The sequence below is a fragment of the Lepidochelys kempii genome, chromosome 4 (assembly GCF_965140265.1).
Source record: "Lepidochelys kempii isolate rLepKem1 chromosome 4, rLepKem1.hap2, whole genome shotgun sequence".
Taxonomy (NCBI): domain Eukaryota; kingdom Metazoa; phylum Chordata; order Testudines; family Cheloniidae; genus Lepidochelys; species Lepidochelys kempii.
The window spans coordinates 89,617,887-89,638,167 of NC_133259.1; the positions used below are offsets into that span (position 1 = coordinate 89,617,887).

Below are 20,281 nucleotides of genomic sequence, written 5' to 3' on the forward strand. Positions count from 1 at the left end.
AACCAGCTCCACAAGGGGCACAACAGCTGGGGAGGATTCAGAGAGCTGTCCTGGCTGACACCCTGCTCAGCAATCAGGCACATATGTAATCCCTGCCCTAGGCAATGACTATTACAATGTAAGGGAACAGAAATGCATTTTTATAGGAGATAAATGAGCCCACAGCATGCTTCTACCTGGGGGTTTTCCTTTCTGCTCAAGCATCTCCTCCCCTTCCATGGCTGTTAGCTCATTCTTGCTGCCTGTTTCTTGATTTGATTTTTTTTTCCCAGGCTAGCAGCAGGACATTCCATGGAGAGGGCCTGTCCTTGAGGAACTTGCTTCTTCTGACAGTCTGCTGAGCAATCAGCAAGGCCTGGTGTGAGGCTCTCCTGTTTACTCTGCCTTTTTAATTATCACAGTGAGACATGATCTATCTGTAATGTTCCTGAGTCATCCATTTGGTTAACTCATGTCATCATCTTTGTCAAATTTTAAATTGAATGTGAGGCAACCAGATGACATTGCATCTCTTGGTGAAGAAAGAACAAAACAGGAAGCAATTATTTCTGGATCTTTTGATCTTTACCTGCAAAGAGTCAGCATGGTGTAGTGGACTGAGCATGGGAAGCCCTGAGTTATAATCCTAGCTATGTCAGTCATTCACTTAGTGGCCTTAGGCAAATCATTTAACCTTTTTCTGTGTCTGATTATGCACTGCCCTACACCTTGTGTAGTCATTTGCATTTCTACGAATGGGCCAGATTCTTAGCTGCAGTCTGGCTCCTTTAAATTTCTCTGACAGCATAAAGAAACTAGAAAGCCAATGGAAATGGCCCCAGGAAATACGCCCAGCATGAGGAGATTCTACAGGCTGAGTACAGCTACTGGAATAGCTTTATGCCAGCGCTGGCATCTCCCTCAGTGTAGGGGATGGGGAGGGGATGTGACCAAAGCACACTATGCTGCCCTCCAGCTATTCTCAGCAGCAGAATGGCCTCTTGGGGCTGTTGCAGCTGAGCGTAATTAAAGCACCCTTGTGGGTGTGCTGATTTTTGCCGCAGACGGATAGGCCTTAGGGAAGGCGAAGGATACAGGATGCAGAGGTGGATTAATGTCACCTTTACCCCTACCCTCTTATCCCATGAATCTTGGGAGAATAGAGAATTGGTCCATTGAGTATAAAGTGCATATAAAATGCAACCAGATCAAAATGGTAGCTTTGTACACCCACTTGGCATGCCATGTGCAAGTGCAAATGGCAACAGAAGGGGCAAAGCACTGGAGAATCAGGCAAAATAACTATTTCTCCATATGTAATAAAGGCCCAATGATGATAGGCTGACAGTGTTTGGCTTAAACAATCTACCCTGTTAGCAGGTGTTGATCCTGTGGAGAAAGGGTTAATGTACAATGTAGACCAGTTTTAACACTTTTAAAAACATTGTAGGCTCGGGCTGACCATGAGCAGCTATCATGTTTATAAAGGTGTTAAAACATGTCTGCACTAGACTCTAACATGTTCTTAAACAGCAGGAAATTAAAACATGTTTGCTAACACACCTAAAATACACCATTTCCCCTAGTGTAGACAAGGCTGGACAGGTAGTTAGCAACCGCAGCTGGATATAAGGGAGGCAGATGTGACCTCCTAGAAAGATCTGGAAAAGGATTGGACATTTTAAGCTAGTAACCCTAGGAGCAGCCAAGCCAGGGAGAAAGTCTGAGCTCAACTCTTATGCTTTGTTGTTGTTAATTTCTGCACTAATAAAACCAAACCCCCAGAAGGATTTGGATTGCACTAGAGAGTAGCTTGGGAAAGGTGCCTGCTCGCAGATACTTGCCTCTCGGGGGTATTAGTGAAGATTAATGAGTGCTTGCACAGCACTTTGAAGCAGTTGAATATTATTAGAAGTGCTGTGTCAGCAGTGCGTATAGAAGTCCAACTGCATCTGTGAGGGATCTAGTCAGTTTACATGGCTCAAAATGGAAGTACGTAAACTGTGCAGTTTAAATCAGGCTGAGTGCTAAGGAGAATTATGGGGAGCCAAGATAGAAAGAGTTCTCTACGTCAGACCATCAAGTGGCTTTGGAGCTGCTCTGCAGCTGCTTATGCAGCCTCAGGGCTGTAATAGCCTCTAGATCAGGGATGGGCAAACTACGGCCCAGGGGCCACATCCGGCCCTCCAGCTGGTTTAATCCAGCCCTCGAGCTCCTGCTGGGGAGTGGGATCTGGGGCTTGCCCTGCTCCCACGCTCCAGCCAGGGACTGGGGTCGGAGGCCGCTCTGTGCGCATGTGCCAAGACTTTCGGAAGCAGTAGCATGTCCCCGCTCTGGCTTCTATGTTTAGGGACAGCCAGGGGGCTCCACGCTCTGCCCCTGCCCCAAGCACCATCCCTGCAGCTCCCACTGGTCGGGAACTGTGGCTGATGGGAGCAGCAGGGGCAGTGCCTGCGGACGGGGCAGCGCACAGAGCCGCCTGGCTGCACTTCCGCATAGGAGCTGGAGGAGAGACATGCCGCTGTTTCCAGGAACTATTTGAGGTAAGCGCCACTCTGAGCCTGCACCCCTGACCCAGCCCGGAGCCCCCTCTTGCACCCTGAACTCCTCATTTCTGGCTCTACCCTGAGTCCTCACCCCCTCCTGCACCCCAACCCCAATTTCTTGAGCATTCATGGCCTGACATACAATTTCCATACCCAGATGTGCCCCTCAGGCCAAAAAGTTTGCCCACCGCTGCTCTAAAGCTTTATGATCTCCACACAGTTCCAGACCCACTGGCCCTGACCCCATATCATAGCACCTAGTGTCCCTTCCCCCCTAATGGTGGCAAATGTAGATGATGAACATTACAGCAATTTCAGAAACTTTTCACATCGTTTCTACAAATGAATGTTTCTCACCACCAGGGTCTCCAGTGTTGGGACGATGGATGCAGTACTGTCAATACAATCATGTTTCCTAGTCTCCATTTCAAGGGGTGAATGGAATCAACCTGGTACTCTGGATGATAGTGAAATGGAAGGTGGAAGGAAGGGAAGGTGTTGTGTCTTCACTGGATATGGATAAGAGCCAGATAGGGGGTTGTGCCCTCATGACCTGGAGAAGGGTCAGTGGCTTCTCTAAGGTGGGTACAGATGATTGTTAGCTCAGTGTGCACAGTACGTGAGCTGCAGGTCTCATTATGAATGGAAATATAGAGGAGGAATTGTGTAGGAGAGGGTCATGTCCCTTCTGTGGCCTTTCACTTTTCCTCACTAACCCCAAGCCTTCTATTTGCTCTGCCTCCTGTCAACTTAAGCCATGTCTGCAATATGGGCATTACCACAGCATAGCTGTGGTGCCGTTGTGATGCTGCTGTAATCCCATAGCATAGAGGCAGACTACGGTGATGGAAAGGGTTTTTTCATCACTATAGGACTCCAGCTCCTCGAGCAGCAGTAGCTAGGTTGATGGAAGCATTCTTCTGTTGGCCTAACTGCACTCTACACTGGGAGTTAGGTTGGCATAGCTGTGGTGCTGAGGAGTATGGATTTTTCACACCTCTGAGTGCCATAGCTATGTCAACCAAAGTTTTAAGTGTCAACCAGGCTTTATTCTCCTCTTCAACCAGCCTCTCTGCCTTGGAAGACCTCTGTCACCTACTGGCTCTCTTGTGTGATTGCCATATGGGCTAACACTTGTCACAGGAAATCTACATGAGACAGTGGTAGAAATACCAGCGACAACTGGCTCCTTGTCTACAAAAGAAAACCCACTTTTGCAACCACCAGTAAGTTGCATTGACATCAGAGAGCCATTAAACCATTCTGTGTGGGGAAAACTTAGCCAAAGGAGAACAAGTACATGCCATGTCCATAACAAAGTCTAGCAAAAAACTATAATGTTATAAACAATGCAAATCAAGACCATGGTTAATATATTGCATACATTAAGCAGCCTGCCAGTTGAAGAGATGCTGTGATAAATGAAGGGTGTGGCGGGGGTAGCTCCCTTTTATGGACACCCAGCCAGCCAGTAGCTGTAAAATCGCTCTTAGTAGCTGTTCTCTAATTGCTCTACCTGTAAAGGGTTAAAAAAATCTCACTGCTATACATAGGTAAAAGGAAGTGAGTGGGCACCTAGCCAAAAGAGCTAATGGGAAGGCTAGAGCTTTTTAAAATTGAGAAAAGACTCCCCTTTGGTCTGTCTGGTGTTCTCCTGGGGAGAGGTGGACAGGGCAGCAGCTATGCTGTAAGAAGCTTGGGCCAGGTATGAAAAAATAATCAGTATCATACCTAGAAACTACTCATTTAAAACCTCAGATATGTAAGTAGATCAGGAAATGTCTAGGAAGACACGATTATGTTTATCCCTTTTATTTCTTTATGGCTTGTGGCTTCCCCTGGGCTAACCCCAGGTGCTTTTGTTTTGCTTGTAACCTTTAAATTGGACCTCAAGAAAGCTATTCTTGGTGCTTAATCCTTGCAGTTGCTCTTTTAAAAATCTAGCAGTAGCCTGAGTTCCCAGATGTATTTTTTTTTATTAATACAATTTACCTATAAGAACAGAATTGGATTTTTGTGTCTTAAGAGGTTTGTGCATATGTTGTTTTATTAGCTGGTGGCAACAGCTGATTTCCTTTTCTTTTTTTCCCCCCTTTTCTTTTCTTTCTCAGCTCTTCCCCGGAGGGGGGTGAAAGGGTTTGAGGGTATTCCCAAGTGTGCCTTCCTGAGCTCTCAACGGGGTTCTGCACTTGGATGGTGGCAACATTTACGAATCCAAGGTCAGAGAAAAGCTGTAAACTTGGGAGTTTAATACAAGCCTGGAGTGGCCAGTATTAATTTTTAGAATCCTTGCAGGGCCCCACCTTCTGCACTCGAAGTGCCAGAGTGGGGAATCAGCCTTGACAGATGCCTTCTGTCCAATTCCAAATGTGCACAACATAGTCTGATGCCAGTATTGACGATTGCATCTTATAGCATTTTAGTGAATTGTTTTTATTCAGGTTGGTAAAGTGAGGTTTCTCTGTTGAGAATTACTGTCCAGCATCCAGTATGTGAAGTAAGCAAAATATATTCTCATTATTCATAATGTAGTGTCATAAATTTTCATCTTGCTTTACAAACTTAGAGTAAGATATGGTCCCTGCTGCCTCTCATGCATGGCTTTGCAAATTTATTCTGATTCTAGACTCCTCACAGGTGATCTCAGTCTTTTCCATGCACAGACGATTACCTTCTTAAAATGCTTGCCTTGTCTGGATTTATTTCTACTGTGTAGTTCCACTTCCTGGCTTTCTGAACAATGTCCTCCTTATAGGAGACTTTCTAGCATAGCACAGTTCTTATTACTGCAGCTGACTTCCTTTTATACCAAGAAGCATTTGTTACCACATTCGAAGATGCAGAGGTACAAAATAGATTCAGGAAACCCTGTGGAAGAGCTGTCAGGGCTAAATTATGCATGCTAGGGAGAGGAAGCTTATAGAAACAAACCACCATCGAAACGGCCAGAAGGGCGCAGAGGCAGTGCATGGTAGCGTGGCTTGACCTGGCTAACGCCTTTGGGTCCATGCCCCACCACCGCATCTTTGCCATGCTACAGGAGTTTGGGATGCCAGAGAACTTCCTCCGTGTGATCCGAGAAGTATATGAGGGCTGCAGCACCACCATTCGCTCGGTCAAAGGGGAGACCGCCGAGATCCCGATCTGGAGCGGAGTTAAGCAGGGCTGTCCCCTCAGCCCCATCATCTTTAACCTCACCATGGAGCCGTTGCTGCGAGCGATCTCCAATGGCACAGATGGCTTCAACCTCCACGGTGAGAGGGTGAGCATCCTGGCTTACGCGGATGACCTGGTCCTGACCGCGGACGACCCAGAGAACCTCCAACGTATGCTAGATGCCACCAGTCGAGCTGCCAATTGGATGGGGCTCTGCTTCAATGCAAAGAAGTGCGCATCTGTCCACATCGACGGCCGCAAAAGGGACTCGGTGCAGACAACAGGGTTCCAGATCCAGGGCAAGCCCGTCATCCCCCTGGCAGAGAGGCAGGTGTACTGGCACCTCGGCACGCCGACAGGTTTCTGTGTCCAGCAGACACCCGAGGACACCATCCAGGAGATCTTGCGGGATGCCGCCAAGATTGACGCCTTCCTGCTAGCACCGTGGCAGAAGATAAACACCCTGAACACCTTCCTGATCCCCTGAATCTCGTTCGTCCTAAGGGGATCCGCCGTGGCGAAAGTACCCCTCAACAAGGCAGACAAGATCGTCCGGCAGCTCATGAAGAAGTGGCTGTTCCTTCCCCAGAGGGCCAGCAATGAGCTGGTCTATATCGCTCACAGGCATGGCGGTGCCAATGTCCCCCGTATGGGTGACCTGTGTGACATTGCAGTGATGACCCACGCCTTCCACCTGCTGACTTGTCCTGACGCCATGGTAAGGAACATCGCAACAAACGCCTTCCATCACACAACAAAGAAGCGGATCGGCAGAGCCCCCTCCAACCAAGACATCACCAGTTTCCTGAGCTGTTCCCTGGATGGCAAATTCGGACAGGACAGTGGCAACATCACTTCACTGTGGTCCCACGCTCGCAATGCCACGCGTTGCCTGGGGAAGCGCATCGGCTGCCGCTGGGAGTGGTGCGAGGAGCACCAGGAGCTGGGAGTCCTGGTGCCGCAGATCAGGTCCGACAACAACACCATCGTCACCCCGAGCACCAGGGGCATGCTGGAGAGGACCCTGAAGGCGGCCATCCACTCGCTGTACATGGAAACCCTGAAGCATAAACCGGACCAGGGTAAAGCCTTCGAACTGACCAGCGAGTGGGACGCCAGCAACCACTTCCTCGCCGGGGGCGGCTTCACCCGTTTTGCCGACTGGTCGTTCATCCACCGCGCCCGGCTCAACTGCATCCCGCTCAACAGAGCTGTCCGCCACAGGAACCGAGACAAGCATTGCAGGAATGAGACCCTGCCCCATGTCCTGTGCAGCTGCAAGCCCCACTCCAGAGCCTGGCAGCTGCTCCACAATGCCATCCAGAACCGCCTAGTGAAAGCCATTGCACCGCGCCCAGGGGAGGTCGCCGTGAACTGTGCCATCCCCGGTACTGACAGCCAGTTGTTACCTGACGCGGTAGTCACCAATGAGGCCCAGAAAAAGATCATCCTCGTCGACATCACGGTCTCTTTCGAGAACAGGACCCTGGCCTTCCGCGAATCCCGAGCTCATAAGCTAGAAAAATACACCGTCCTGGCCAACACCCTGAGAGCGAAGGGCTACGAGGTGCAGATGGATGCCCTGATTGTCGGAGCCCTGGGCGCTTGGGACCCCTGCAAAGAGCATGTGCTGCGGACCTGTGGGATCGGTCGACGCTACGCACGGCTCATGCGGGGCCTCATGGTCTCGGACACCATCCGATGGTCCAGGGACATCTACATCGAACACATCACCAGCCACCGACAGTACCAGGAGGTGTGAGCCGGTACGACATAATGCATCAACTGTGGGAAAGGGGCTGAGAGACTTTTTCCATTGGGCCATATGAACTGGAACCATAAACTCACTGAACACTAAATCCCACCAAATGAGGGTTGATCCATCCTCATCATCGTATCCACTCATTATACTCCACACCTGAACATAGCCATTATATGGACAACATACCCCCAATAGCTCAATGTCTGTACTTTGACCCGTTAAACTTTTACCCCCAATCGGGGAGATTGCAGATTATGTATTCCTTACGCCACCTGTTCCTAAACCGAATTTCGCACTCCTTGATAATCTGTACCTTATTCCCTGATAACCAGAAACTTCTATGCTTAAACTCTGTACCGTTTTCTTTTTACTTCAACATTATCTTAATAAAATTATTAAATCTGTAAGTGGGTGGGACGACATGCCTGTCTAAGGCACCGTACCTCATAGGAACTGGGGGAAATGCCATGAGCTGGAAGACTTACTTCACCTTCAGAAAGGTGCAGCCAGCACTCCTCCCAAAGCTGTCTTGATGCCATCTGTCTGTGTGCCAGGACAAAATGACCATACTGTTTCCACACCCAGACACACATTCCTTCTCTGGGAGGTATTCAAGCAAATTGCCCTGCTTATCAGGCACCATTTTGAGTTGTTTTTTTAGTAAAGGTGCCGAGCGTGCCTCGAGCATGGTGCCTCTGAATTGGAAGCTACTGATTATAAAAGTAATTGGGTCTCATTTAGCCCCACTGATTGTGAAGAGAACTCGGTAAATCTATGCTGTATTAACTCAGTGGTCATATTTTCACTAACCAAAGGACGGCATTTCAAAGCCATGTGAAACATTGTTCACATGCAGGCACTGCAAATCTGTTTCTAACACAATTTGGCTGACTTTTTGGACAAAGGCCAAACAAGGGTAATGCCACTGAAATGGGTTAGAAACAGGAGTAACACAACTTGTGTCCATTTGACCTGCCAGCATGTGTTAGAACCAGTTTTACTGCAAGCTATGTTTAAACACAGTGTTAAAGCATGCTTCTTTGGACAGGGAGTTTGGGGTCATTGGGGATATGTCTACACTACAACTAGACACACCTGGCTGGCCCGTGCCAGCTGACTTGGGCTCATGGGGCTCGGGCTAAGGGGCTGATTAATTACAGTGTAGATGTTCGGGCTAAGGCTGCAGCCCAAGATCTGGCACCCTCCTACCTCACAGGATCATAGAGTCCAGGCTCCAGCATGAGCCCAAATGTCTACACCACAATTAAACAGCCCCTTAGCCAGAGCCCTGTGTGCCTGAATCAGCTGGCACAGGCCAGCTGTGGGTTTGTAATTGCAGAGGAGATATACCCTGAATCTGGAGCTTCCATGTCAATTGGGATGATGATACAATTTCATGTCCTCCAGAATTATGACTTCTCCCTTGGGTGTTAACTTTTAGAAGCCAATTTGTAGCTCCTTCAATAAGTAAATCAGTGCACTGCTTCCTTGTGCAGTATACTATATCCAGGCAGCCTGAAATGATGATGCTACCACCAGAGTGTAAACTTCCCCATTTGTCTCAATAGGGTGCTAATGTAAAAGCCAAGCTGGGCAGATTTTTAAAAGCTGATATGATAAACAAGTAGCCAAACCCAAACACCCACCTTAAGTAATTGAAATACAATTATAAAATGACAGGTTTCAGAGGAACAGCCGTGTTAGTCTGTATTCGCAAAAAGAAAAGGAGTACTTGTGGCACCTTAGAGACTAACCAATTTATTTGAGCATGAGCTTTCGTGAGCTACAGCTCACTTCATCAGATGTTTACCGTGGAAACTGCAGCAGACTTTATATACACACAGAAATCATGAAACAATACCTCCTCCCACCCTATTACCAGCAGGACAGTGGGGTGGGAGGAGGTATTGTTTCATGATTTCTGTGTGTATATAAAGTCTGCTGCAGTTTCCACGGTAAACATCTGATGAAGTGAGCTGTAGCTCACGAAAGCTCATGCTCAAATAAATTGGTTAGTCTCTAAGGTGCCACAAGTCCTCCTTTTCTTTTTACAATTATAAAAGTTCGTCTGTGACTACTTTTGACTCTGAGAACTGGTGGTGGGGAGGGGTTGGAATGCACCCAGCTTTTGGCACCAATTCAGAGAACCCAAGTCAAAACATTATAAGCATGTTTCCCAACTGCTTCTAGCCTGTTATCTAGTCTCAGAAATATATGCTGGATTTTTTAATTAATACACTTGTCAAGTAGCAGAAAGTTAGCATTTTTCTTGCAGAAATTAGAGAGAAATGTCCTCTAGATTATTTCCCCTCTGAAGTAATTTATTTTTTTCCACAATTTGAACTGCCCTTAGCATTTTCCTTTGGTCTGTTACTATTCTCACAAGTTCAAATCTTTTTCTTTGCTGTGGCCCAAGTTTCATCGGTTCTTTCCTTTAGAACTCGGTGACTTCCTTTCAAAGGGCAAACTGTCTTTATCTAGCCAAAATATTTTGCTGAAGATTGGTACTTTTGCTGAGCTTGATAGTCATAGGCATGCAAACAAGGAGTTTTTTAAACTAATCAAAGGATTTTTGGGGAAAAATAACACTTAATATGAGATTTTAATTCCCCATGTTTCTTTTGGTTAGCTAAATTTAAAAGCTTTATTAACTGATTTTTCTTAACATAACAAGTAATTGTTGCAATCAGTTAGTACTTCTGTATTGCCAATTATTTAATATTTCAAAGTGGCATTGGTTGATTAGAATGCATATAAGGGCTTTAGGCAGGGTACGGTATGAAAAGAGCCCTAGTAGCACTATAAGATGAGCTTCTCATGGAGACTAATAGAAGCTGTTATCACAGCACTCATCCTCCTCAATCTCTCTCCAGCATTTGAAACAGTTGACCCTACGGTGTGGCTGATCATCTTAATGACGTAGCTGCAGTAGATGGTGTAGCAGTACAGTGGCTTTGATCATTACTCAAACAAGGTCTCAGGTGGTGAAGGGCAACTTGCGCCTCTTCCACAAGAGCTCTCACTTCTTGTGTCCCAGAACGATAGAATGTGTCCCACTTCCTCTTCAATGTGTAGATGAATCTATTAAAAGCTTATGAGACAACATGGGCTCCCCAACCAGCAGAATGCCTATAATCTCCACCCATATATCTAAAATTCCACCGATGCAATCAGTCCCATCACAGGGATGTCCCAATGCCGACAAGAAGTCAGCACCTGGAAGAAGAACAGCTGGCTGCATGTAAACCTGGACAAGACCAAAGCAATGCCTGTAGGGAGAGGGAAATAACTGACTGAAACATTGACCTCCCCTTCTAGTACAGGTATGTACCCAGGTTTTTCAAAGTGGTATGATCTTCAGAGTCCTATTTCACTCTTCACTTATCCTAGATAAACAGGTACCATCCGTGCTGAAAAAATGTTTCCATGTTCAGCTTGCTAGGAAACTTTCCCCTTACCCCATAAATGAAGATCTGGCCCCAGCGTATTCATGTATTCATCGTTTCCCCACTGGATTACCACAATATGCTGTGTCTGTGTCTCAAGGTGGAAGCAAGTCAAAAGACCCTAGGTTGTGCAGAATGCAGCAGCCCGCCCTCCTCAACAGGATGCACTGCTGGGATCATATCACTTCTGTGCTCCAGTCCCGTGACTGGATCCCACTCTGCTTCCCCCACTGCCAGTCCAAGACCCTGGTTCTGATTTTCATCATGGGGGGGACCCAGCTGCCATATTCACATCCAGAACCCACCAACACAGATAGGCATGGTTTAACAATGCAGTTTATAAACACCCAAGGAAAATGTGAGGTTAATAGAGTTGTGGGGAAAAAAACCCAGCAGAGATTAGAGCAGTCTAAAATTTTAGTGCATACTGCAAGACTCTCCAACGCCATAACTGGGATATTTAAAAAAGAAAAATTGTGCATCTACCCCAAACACAATTTCCTGTGACCAGTGAAAGGAGAAAAGCAAATGACCCCATGAAGTCCATTAGGGACATTGCCATGCTGATGTTAAGGTAGCTGGGGAGTGCTTAAGTATTCTAGTGGATGGATACTATAGAAAACCCTAAAACCAGCAGAAAGACAGGATTTTAAGTTCATTAGCTAGCATTAGAGTAAAGAAAGCATTTTTTATGGAGACTGACACTTTCTCAGGGACTGTTGTGCAGATAATCATGAAAAAGGCAGAAATATTTAGTTTTCAACAAATTTATCCATTATTTAATTATGAAAGAAGTATAAAGATAATGACCCAAGGAAACTGATGTAAGTGTAGAGAGTAAAATGAATCTCCTACTGCACAAAAATAGATACTAAATCTCATGTGTACCATTTAAATAAAAGAACAACAGGGTTCTCCATAAAAAATGAGAACCAGAATATTTTTTTAAAACTAGAAGAATTACTTTCTCAAATGTTGTTCCAATGCAATCAGTCTATTTTCCGCTGCTATGCACTTTCCTTTTCCATGACTGTTGTGATTATATCGTATAATTACATTATAATAACATTTCAGCTTGGTTTTTGAATCTCTGGCCCTACTGGAACTTCCCACCCATGGTGAGAATGACACTCTAAAGTCATAGAACTTGCTTTTGCTGGATACTATCTAGAGATACTTACTGCTAGTGAATGAGTAATTTTGGCTTTGGAGAGGAGACTTGTGAAGTCAGGCTGAAATCAGTTCTCATTCATAACTCCTCTGTACGCTTTTAAGCCATTTGAAGCTGTCTTTCCCTTAGAGACTAACCAATTTATTTGAGCATAAGCAAGTGAGCTGTAGCTCAAATAAATTGTTAGTCTCTAAGGTGCCACAAGTCCTCCTTTTCTTTTTGCGAATACAGACTAACACAGCTGCTACTCTGAAACCTGTCTTTCCCTTGTTTCCCATTGACATCTTTTACTTGGAGAATACCAACTGTGTGATGTCTATCCCCTTCTGCTCTGAATTCTCTTAAATAAGCAAGAAGAGGCATTGTCATTCCAGCTGGCCAGCAAATGGAGTGTGAAGAGGTTTTACCTTTCTATTTTAAAATAAGACAGAACTTTAAACCACTCTAAACACAGAGATTATAGGCATTGAAGAAAAGGACATAAGCATATATATATGGTGCAGCAGATGGTGAAAGAGGAAAATCTCAATCTTTCACTTTTTCCTACTTTTCTTCATGTGTTTCATATGGCTCCATTGAGACACATTAATGGTTATAAATCACCTCTCCTCAACAAAAATCTCCAAGAACCATGCCTATCGGTAAAAAGAACTAAATACATAACTCAATAAATCATTAATAAGCAAAGCAAAAAGATCATCTGTAAAACAAAGCACCTCTCTTCATTCAGACTTTCTCTAGTTACATCAACATGTTTGTAGACCAGGAACAAAAATAATGAAGGTAGAATAAGCAGATATTGGACTTTGTCTTCCACATCTTCTATGTCCTTGGGAGTCAAAAATTCTACAGACTGATGACATGCATCCACTGAAGTGAAGTGAAAAATGTCTATAGGCCCAGTTTGCCCAGAGAAGATCTGACTCAGCAGGAGAAAGTACAGTCCAACAGCAGAGGAGGGTAAGAGGTAGAACTAGTTGTACTTGAAGGCAGAGAATTCTAAAGAGCACATTATTTTAGTAATTCAAATGAGTACTTTGGCTCTCTCTTGACAAACTGCCAACAGGCCTGTGGTAATAATAGTGGCATAAAGAACTAATTGTTGAGAGCTTCCAGTAAAGATGAAAGAAAGAAAAACGAAGATGTCATAATACAGTGACTGGAAGATAGAGAACATTATGTTCTGGCTTCCTTTTTACGTTCAGACAGAGTTTCTACAGTTTGTCATATTCAGCCTCATTTGCCTCGTCAGAGTCAATGAAGAAGCCTGCAGCTATCAAACCCTTGAAACAATGAGAATGAGCTGCGCTTCTCCCATCCCAAGCAAAGGAATGCCAGGGAATGGGATGTTTCATCTTCTTGTATCTACCTCAGCTTTCTAACTGGGAAGAAGGCTTATTAGTTAGCAGCTGCTGCTGCAGACTTAGCAGCATAATCACATCAGGCTAAAATATTGTTTTGGGGAAGTTTTCACAAGATGAGTTGCTACTGGGGTTGAAAGAGAGGAGGTTTGTTTAACTTCTCAGGGGTGGACTTCTGGAAGACTTCATGGTTTTTTAAAATAAAAATAAAGAATTGTTATTTGGCATCCAGGTTCCTCACTAGATTCTGGGGATTTTATGGAGGCCAAATTTAGAGCCTCTTAAGAAATCCAATCTAAAGCCTATTAAAATTGATAAAAAGACTATCATTAACTTTAGTGGGAGTTGGATGAGGCCCTAAATGAGAAGTGAACAAATTGACATTTATTTCTCAGGCGCACAGAAAATGCCATCTCCAAACCACCTGATTAGTTTTGTTTTTGTTTTCAGTGGGCTGAAGGTTACTTTTCAATGCTATCTGGAACCCAACCAGAAAGCTTCAGCCTGCAATGCATTAACAGTGGTTTGTCCTTCTAAATGGAAGCCTATGATTAACAAAGGAATATAATGTATAGGTGTGCATGGCAAGAAATTGAAGTGGGGAAGAGTAGTATTAGGAAAGATCTGAAGTACTGGCCCAACTAGCCTTGTAGCAATTAGTCATTGACTCTAAAGAGGAGCTGTCTACTTAACTTTTCATCTGGAGTAAAGATGCCACAATATCAGCAAACATTTGGAAGATGTTAAGGGGAAGGAATTGTGACTGGAGACAGTAGCATATAACATCAAATGACAAGGGTGCTGGAACAATTTGTACAGTGGAGATGCTGAGAGCCTTTGAACCAAACTGTAAACCCCGTATCTGATGGAAACCACTTCAAGCTAGGGCATGCAGCAGGACCCCCAGAACTCCTAGTTCTAGCACCAATATCAAATGATCATGAATGTAAATCTAGTCTGCAATATACATGGCTTCCCAAAACATCTAGTTACTTAACAAGCAAAATTAGGGAATCACTTAGCTTAAATTTGTGGAAAATCAGACACTAACCATAAGAACACCATTTAGCTTTTATATCCTCCACTTCCTACTTTTAAAAACCTACTCCTACAAGGAACAGATAGATTTTGTTTATAATAGTGCAATTCACTCTGTTGCTACCATAGATCATACTTAAGTTTTAATATGTGCAGGAAAAAAATCCTAGTGTCTTAGTTTCTCGTTGTTCTCTGTCTCAATTCCCCATTGTCAATGTTTTTCAGTTGTTTATAGCTTATGATTTTACAGAATGTTCTATTCTTCTTTTGCTTCCTCTCTGGCACACCCTCTAGCTTTGCTAATGAGGTTTTTCTATGTAAAAGTGGTTAGACTTGTATTTCTATAACTTTTTGTTATAAAACCACTGTGACCCTAGAACCTCTTAATGCCAACTGGCAAGTGTCTAGACAGATGCGGCAGAGCCTTCCCAAAAGTGGGGGGGCCGGAGGCCTCTGTCCTCCATAGCCTTGCCCCTTAACTCCCCCCAAGACCCTGCATCTTCCCGGGATCCCACCCCCACCCCTCCTCTTCCTCCAGAGGCCCCGGCCAAGCTGGAAACTAGACTGAGACTGGGGTGTGCCCCCCCCACATGGGGGGGGGGGCAAAAGCAGCTCCCTGCCTGTGTCTCTGTCCCCTGGGTCCACCACCCAGGGCACATGGAAGGATCCAGGCTCCTCCCCAGCTGCTCATGCAGCTCTTACCCCGACTCTCCTGTGGCTGGGGGGCAAGGCCTCAGAGCCACAGCCCGGCCATGGTAAGAGCTGTGGTGGCAGCTGTGGGGAGCCACAGCAAGGACCTTCCACCTGCCCTTGGGTGGAAGGTCCAGGGGGTGGAGCCATGAGCAGCAGGATGCTCTTGGGGGGGCCCCTTGCACCACAGGCAGGTGGAGGCTCCTTGCTGTGGCTCCCCAAGCTAACTGTATGGCTCTTACCATGGCCAGGCTGTGGCTCCGAGGCCCTGCCCCTCCGCTGGAGCCCAGTCGGGGTAAGAGCTGCGCGGGCAGCTGTGCGGAGCTGGCGCGGACCCTCTACCTCCACCTCCACCTACCCTGGGCTGGTCAGAGATGCCGGGGGGAGGGGACATGGGCCGGGGGCTGCTTTCGGGCCCCCTGCACCGAAGGAAGGTGGAGGCTCCGCATGGCTCCCACAACTGGCCAGGCTCCACCAGCTGCTGGCCTGGCTGGGGGGTGGGGCCTCCAGGGGAAGAGGAGGGGAAGGGGGCAGGGTCCACCATGGTGAAAAGTGGATGGGTCAGGCCTGTCTATTTTCAAAAAGTGGGAGGGCTATGGCCCCCCTGGCTCCCTCTGTTCCGGCACCACTGGATCCAGAGGGGGTCACAGGTACCTCCTGATTCTAGGATGTACATTCTGGTTACCCAAATAATGTCATGTGAGGGCTCAAATGAAAGCCTGTGTCACACTGGTCATCTATACCATTTTGAAATGTATGTACAAATACTATGTAAGACGTTATGTATACCTAACTGAAAATACATTCTTAAAGGCTGTATCAAGGTACCAGCAAATGTGAAAAACAGCTTTGTCAGACGCGAAATGTCCATCCCTCCATCTGTTCACATGTAAATTGAATATTGTATCATTCACAATGTGTCCCTTATCAGCAGTCTGAACTGAATGCAAGTGAAGGATTATAAGAAAGAACTTCAGAAACAAACGACCAGGAAGAGAAAAACAGTGCAGGGAAGAGAAAGACTTCAAGGTGCAGAGAATCCTCCAGCAAGTGACCCGTGCCCCACGCTGCAGCAGAAGGCGAAAAATACCCAGGGCCTCTGCCAATCTGCCCGGGAGGAAAATTCCTTCCCAACCCCAAATATGGCGATCAGCTAAACCCTGAGCATATGGGCAAGACTCACCAGCCAGACACCCAGGAAAGAATTCTCTGTAGTAACTCAGATCCCACCCCACTAACATCCCATCACAGGCCATTGGGCATATCTACCGCTAGTAGTCGAAGATCAATTAATTGACAAAATTAGGCTGCCTCTGACCCCCACCAATCTATGCAAATAAGCAGAAGGGCAGGAACATTCCACTGTGTATAGGAGTGCCCTAGGAAGCAGGCCTTCCTAATGTGTCTGTACATGAGCTATTCTGAGGGAGACATGGAGAGCTAGTGTTTATGCTGCTGTCAACAACTAGTGCTAGTTGGCAGACAGAGGGGATGGCTGTTGCTCAAGCTCAGAGGCACGGCAGGAGGCACAGGACAGTCCAGTACTGTAGACCTTCTGATTAGAACCTTGCCCTGGGCAGTGCACGTACCAAGGCTCTTTCCCTCTCTTCTCTGGTAGCACGCACCCTTTCCATGTCAGCGGTGTTCTGAGGGGACAACCAAGTTCAAAGCTTTTTTTCTTTCAAAATGTGTTTCCTTCTGTATGTGGAAACTAATAAACACATATAGACAAGGGACTATAGAGTGCACTTGAATGGAGCAGTAATCTTGGTGGGTAGAGAATTAGGTTCAGGTATCAAAACTTCTGCTTTGTTTTTTGTTTTGTTTTTTCAGATACCACTGTCGGCGTGTCATTACCCGCAGACTGTGTGAATAAATACCAAGCAGCACAGGTGGAGGCAGGTATTATTTTAGCATTTTAACCATCCCTCCCATCTTCAGCGAAGAAAAGAGATGAGTTTATTTTATTCTGAATCCTGTAATCTGGTTCTAAAAATTGGCATTTGGGTATAAAGATAATTTGTGACCTGTGAGCTTTCTTAGCAGGCTGCTGACAGACCACCTTAGCACAGAAGAGGAATCCGAAAGGTTGCAGAAGACAGCTCCTTCTACAAGACAGTGTTTTGGAAGAATACGAAGAGTAAGTTTTTTTGACTAGTTGACTTGCAAAACTCTCTCTCCATTCCAGGCTATTTTAAAGGTTCAGTCTTCTGCTTGCATTTCTACTTGTCCCCTAAGGGGATGCCCATTCGGTTTCTGCTGGGAAAGATGGATGGGTCTGGCCCTCCATCAGTCACTTAAAGACTGAACAAACAAGCAGAATCAATAGCCTCTTTCATGCATTTTATCTCTTAAGGACCAAGACCACTCTTTGCAACCTCTCCTATTTCTGTTTCCCCATCCAGCTCCTGTCTTCATAAATATGACAAATTGCACTGCGCTATACAAACTAGTCTGCCACAGTAGACCCATCTGTAGCACTGAATAGCCTTTGCAGAAATGCCACTTGAGGGAATAGCTCTTCTTTTTATGAGAGGCTTCATTTTCAAGCCCTTGGAGGGGAACCATGCTGCCTTTGAAACTATTTCTGTATACGCAAAAAAAAAAAGGAGTACTTGTGGCACCTTAGAGACTAACAAATTTATTTGAGCATAAGCTTTCGTGAGCTGCTACTCTGAAACCTGTCATTATTTCTGTATAGTTGCCCAGGGATTTTGTGGAAGAGTGTGTGTGTGTGTGTGTGTGTGTTTGAGAGAGAGATCTAGTGGGTTGTCAAAATGAAGACCGATGGCAGTGGATTAACTCTAATAAACACCATAACTTTATTGTCCTTGAGTCCTCTACTTAACTCTAACTAGAGAAGTCTTGTCTTGTCTACCCTCTCATCTGTCCCATGCCACCTAGTGATTTAGCAGGGAATTGCAGCATGTTGTAGGAGAACTGCAACTTAAAGGATAAATTAATAATCTTATGTTTATTGCATGGGTGTGTTAATGGGAAGTTATATGCTTATGTAACCCACACACCTCCTGGGTGTGGCATTCTGTCCCCCATAGTGGCACAGAGATCACTTAGCATAGTTCAGTGGGGGAGGGATAGCTCAGTGGTTTGAGCAGTGGCCTGCTAAACCCGGGGTTGTGAGTTCAACCCTTGAGGGGGTCATTTAGGAATATGGGGCAAAAATTGGTTGGATGAGTTAATTGGAGATTGGTCCTGCTTTGAGCAGGGGGTTGGACTAAATGATCTCCTGAGGTCCCTTCCAACCCTAATATTCTATGATTCTAAGGCTGAGGAGCCGACTCATTAATCTCTAAGTGCCATATGGCTTTTAGCTCATGCAGTAGAGGCTCATGTATTTACCTCCAGAGGTCCCAGGTTTGATCCTGCCCACTGACAACCGGGGTCTGTCAGTGTTACACTTACTTACCTTTTTCATCCTTTGACCATTAAGAATTTATTTGCTACTTATTGATTCCGCAAAACTATTAGTTCATAAAGTTTGTATATCCTGTATGGTCTGCTTTCTTACTTCAGAAATATAAAAGTAATTAGAAAGGATGTGATATCCTCTTCTGGACCTTTCATTAAAAGAAAAGAGACAACTGAATTTGCTCTACAGCTGGAAAATTTAACATTGTCCTCCCAGTGTTTTTTTTCCTGGATGTATCTTTTGTTACATGCAGGCTGTTTAGCTTTACATGGTTAACAGAGCTTCTCATTAGGACTGTGTACTGTCACTGCTTTTGTATCGCAGACTTAGAGTTCAGTGGGACTTAGCCCCATTCTGTGAAGGCATACCCATGATTTGCATTGTGGTTGACCCCTTCAGATCACATGCTTCCTGCTAATCATACCTCTAATACCTACCATATAATTTACTGCATCTAACCATTCACTGTAAACTCAGTTCAAACCAACAAGACCTGAGCCTCAACAATTCTGCATTTCTCCATGTAGTTCAACAAATGTCAATTCCAATTTTGACACAACATTTTTGAGCCTGAAAAAAAGTTCAGACAAAAACCTACTGGTTCAATAATTGAGTGCCAATTACAAACTAGGGAAGTTCTGCTGTGGACCTTTGGCATAGCTCTATTTCTAATCCTGTCTCTTGAGATCTTGCCAATAACTGTAAAAGCTTGATTTAAAGTGATCTGCTACGTTCCATAATTATAGGGAGTTTCACTATTCCTCTTTGCTATGCCATCGGTCTCTCCATATTCAAGTCCTTCCCTACGACTCACTTCTTCCATGATACTTTCAAGATGTGAACAAAGACAAACAAAAGTTTATATAACACAAAGTTTCTCTGTGTTTCCTTGTGCAATCCTATCTTTCCTATTTTGTTTCTTAGCTTGTTAACTCTTAGATGTGTAAGCTTTTTGTGTCTTGTACAGCACTGAACACATTGTCCATGCTTAAATAAATACTGGGATTTTGGAATTAGACAAATTCAAAATCTAAACTTTTATGTTCCACATTACTTTTGCTATTGAATTAGATCATATTGTGCTATGGAATATTGATACATATTATGCAAATCACTACCACAAAGTGCAATAACTCATGATTATTTTTGTTTGGACTAGATATAATTGAGCAGTTCCAGACCCGGACTTCTTGTCTGCAGTTTATTGAGAAACATTACTTTTTTTTTTTCCTTCTAGTTCTTCAAGAAGTGTTCAGGGTATGGGAGGGAATCCCTTCAAAGATTTCTGAATTCTAGTACACAGGATATAACCTATCCATTTCCACCAATATGTTGGTGGCCTAAAGGGAGTAGTCCAACACTGATTATAAGTATACCTCCACATTTCTTGTACTAGGAAGATACAAATTAACTATACTTAAGAATTCCACAAGTGTGCTCAAAGTCTATTTTAAGTGGTTAACACACTAATGATACATTTTTCATTAGGCAAAAGTAGTTCTGAGAAAAAACAAAACACACCAAACACAGCAGAAGTATTTTTCATTTACAGCATGAGCCTCTCCCCTTCAAATCCTTCCCCTGTTTTCCTTTACTGTATCCTGTTGTAATATTCCCTTTGGAAGGTCTATTATAGAGTATTTTATACAGATTCTGAAAACTTCCTTCCTGGTGTTTGCATCCTCTCTTCAGATGTCAAAAT

At 44.9% G+C, this 20,281-nt stretch overlaps 1 protein-coding gene across 6 annotated transcripts in view; it reads left to right on the forward strand.

Annotated features, from left to right (window-relative positions):
* Positions 1–20,281, forward strand: part of LNX1 (ligand of numb-protein X 1) — a 364,589-nt gene that overhangs the window by 222,289 nt on the left and 122,019 nt on the right. For 5 of the 6 annotated variants that reach the window (XM_073342023.1, XM_073342024.1, XM_073342025.1 and 2 more), the window contains 2 exons: positions 16,983–17,047; positions 17,196–17,289. The gene's annotated coding sequence lies outside the window, so the exon portion shown is untranslated. Of the gene's footprint in view, positions 1–4,725; positions 4,745–16,982; positions 17,048–17,195; positions 17,290–20,281 lie in introns of those variants that run through there. The other variant, XM_073342029.1, reaches the window with a different exon arrangement.